Source organism: Marmota marmota, unplaced genomic scaffold (genome assembly GCF_001458135.2).
Source record: "Marmota marmota marmota unplaced genomic scaffold, marMar, whole genome shotgun sequence".
NCBI lineage: Eukaryota > Metazoa > Chordata > Mammalia > Rodentia > Sciuridae > Marmota > Marmota marmota.
This window is the reverse complement of record NW_026000082.1, coordinates 32,202,931-32,206,381: the sequence shown is the minus strand read 5'-3', so window position 1 is coordinate 32,206,381 and position 3,451 is coordinate 32,202,931.

The window sequence follows — 3,451 nt, the reverse complement described above, 5'->3', positions numbered from 1 at the left end:
CGGGGGGGCTCCCCGCAATCCGTGACCCTCCGTGTCGTCAATTGAAGGCAGGCCCTGGGCACACCAAAGAACCCGGGCCGATGATGGCTTCCGACTGAGTTTCAGAAAGAAAATGACAAGCTCCAGGCTTTACACTCTTTAAACGCTCAGATCAAAGTTTCCTTGGAGAACCAGAGATCCACGGGGGCCCTAAAGAAATGCCCTGCCTTTGGTAGCGACAGAGAAGACACAGTGGGGAATCAGCGCCAAATGGAATCCAGCACTGCAGCCCGACCCTGTGGGCGGCAGTTACAAGGTCTGCTGAGCCCCAGATCCCACCCACGAAATCAATAGGGCATTGCCCGAAAACAAGAAGGCGAATCTGAGCACCTGGAGCCCACAAATCCCCCCCTCCAGCCCCCACACCCCTGCTCATCCCGGCAGCCTCTGGTCTGTGTTTGGGGAAATGAACTCGCCCTCCCCTGAGATCCTCATGACAGATGCAGAGGCCACGGTTGCTACCGCACTTAGGTGTCCTGGGCAGGAGGCAGGATGAACTTGAGAATGACCGACCCGTGAGCGATCATCAACTGGCCCAGGGGGTGGCTGCAGATGCACCTGCTATTCCAGATCTTTCCCCAGAAGTAAAAGTCAGCACAGCTCTTGGAACTGCGGGTGACAATTATTGTTCTGGCAACTACCAAAAGGAGCTGCTTTAACTCAGCAGGCCCAGCAGGAGGCCCGTCTTCCCTCGGGCTGGGTCAGCTCCCCTGCTAGGACATAATCCAGGCTGGAGGGACTTGGCCACTTAGCATCACAAGCCACATCATGCTGATCCGCCAGCCGGATGACATCCTGCAGACTGGACCTGATGACATCCTGCAGACTGGACCTGCGGAGCAGGGATGGGCTGCAGCTGAGAAGAAGGCGGGGCAGGTTCTGGGGTCTGACATTCTGGGGACTCCTGGATATCACGGCCTTCCCATTAGAGGCACGGCCCTCTGCAGGCTTCCTGGATCTTGGAAGCAGCATAACCCGCATAACTCCACCTTAGTGTGTGATGCTGCAAACAATTTTTACAGATTGCAAATCTGTAAAACTGATGATTTGGAGTGAGACCCAAGGTAAGAAAGGCCCTGCAGAAAGACCAGGCTGTGTGTTGGCCACTCTGCCCTGGGCCTCAGGCCCGAGCAGTTAATGATCCTCAGAGTGATGGACAGAGGGGCTAAACACCCCTGGGCCAGTCCCAGCGGCCCAGACCCACAGGGTTCTGGAGCATATCTCTGCCCAATTCTGAAGATAAATGTTCTCCCTGGGGTCTCTAGGAACCCTGAGTCATGTGCTGTCTGTCAGGAGCAGGGTGTTATTGGACCCACTGAGCCATAAGCTGGGCGTGCATGGCGGTCACTATCCCCGGTGGAAATGGTGAATGTGTGTTTGTCGGCACCTGACAGGTGCCGAAGGTGGGAGCAGGCGGCACGTGCAGGTGGCCCCTCCTCCGAGTGCCCTGCCCACCCCCCATCTCTGCTGTCCTCTCCTCTCAACTGCAGCGGCCTCCTGTGCGGTGCACTGGGGCCAGTCAGATGAAGAGGGACACTCAGCCCTAAGTGACAGACGGTCCAGCAGATGTTCTGGCCCCTTCTGGACGCGTGCAAAAGCCACTTGGCAGCCCGCGGGGCTGAGGGCTCCCGACACGGGGCCCTGAGTGGAGCAGCGCAGCAGGGGACACGTGAACTTCGTCCTGGTCCCCGGAGCTGGTCACTTTGATGGCAATTGAGCCAGTCCACCCTCCAGGAGCTCCACAAGATCTCAAACAGCAACTGGACTTGGATGTCCAACATCATCTCCTTTAACCCTCACGTGGCGCATCTCGCAGGCCAGGCCACAGACCAGCACCTGCAGGGCCGACCCCTCACTGCCCCTCTGGCTCCCGGCTCAGGGGACTCAAGCGCCCCTGGGGAGGGGAGCTCCCAGGCCACAGGCTGGACAGCGCCCTGGGTGAGAACCGGGCGGCAGACATCGAGAGCGGCTTCCACGGCTCCTCTCTGCCCGGGAGCCATCAGCCCTCAGGACACTGGGGACACAGCCAGGAGGCAGTGGTACCACTGAGGGTCCTCCTCTGTGGTGGGGGGTCTTCTATCTATGAAGAAACCCTCCAGGGAGGAAGAAGTCACCACCCAGGAGTCGCCCAGGCCCAGGGGACCCACCCGCCCAGCCTCCCCAGCAGAGCACCTAACATGGGTGATTAATCCCTCCATGGTTTTCTTTATGCGCCTCAATAAACGTCTCCCTGAAACAGCAGCGTTCTGTGTAATGCACAATTACCGTCTTATAAATCTAAGCTAAGTGCCCAGGGTTAAGTGTATGTAGGACACTCCATTAATAAAGTGCCACAATGACCATGGTAGCCTGTCACTCCAGAAGACTCTCACTTCCACAGGGCGCATTTCTGTGCTGTGTTGGGGGGGGCGGCTGGAGGGACCCAGGGTCCCTGGGCAGTTTGCCAGCTGCTGTGGGCAACCCCACATCATGGTGCCCTCCAGAGCTGCCTGGGCTTCCCCGTGTCTGGCCTCTTGGGACCTCTGGGTCAGCTTCCTGCCTGAGAAAAAGGCGGCCAGAGCAGCCTGGAGGTAGGTAGAGGAAACTTGGGCAAGAATCAAGAAGCCTGGCTAGGCCACTCATGGGCTGTGTGGCTTTGGACAAGTGGCTTGCCATCTGTGAGCCTCCGTTTCCCCCTCTGAATCATCAGAGAGGCGTTTGCAGGAGCCACGGGGAGGCGGTTGTGGGGTGTGGAAAGGTGGGTCCGTGACACAGGAGCAGTGTGACCTTGGACAAGTGACGTGACCTCTTTAGCCTCAGTGTCTTCGTCCACATACACCAGGACAGCAACGGCACCCACTCAGGGCACCGGGAAGCCTGAGCCAAGGTCGTATGTGACAGGCTCACTCCAGGCCCCGGTAGATGTCATCGCTTGTCATGCTCCCAGAATGGCCTGTCCTCCGTCGCCCTCAGGGGTCCTCACACACCACTTGGAGGACTCAGGAGGAAGCGTGGGAACAGGGCACGCAGGGTGGGATGGGGACGAGGTGCCAAGGGGTCGAGGGCAGCTGTGCTGGGGTGCTTCCCCAGGGGATGGACGGTCTGGGCCTGGCCAAGCCCCGTTCTGTCCCTCTGAGATCAGACTGTAGGGAGCCCAGAGGCCACCTGCGCAGTGGGCAGCCGGGAGCTCAGCTCTCAGCCCCTGAATTTCTACATGTGGCTGAGCTGAGCGGCCATCAGCGGCCAGACCAAGATCTGCACCAGGTCACCGTCCCTCCCAGCTCCTGCAGAGGCACCTGCTGTGACCAGGCCTGCAGGCTGTCCCCACCAGGAGCCAGGAACCTCCCGGAGCCTGAGGAACATGGGGCCTCAGGGGCCCAGGCTCCACCCTGCCAGCCTACCCTGCACCCCTCCCCCACCCTCCTGCACCCCT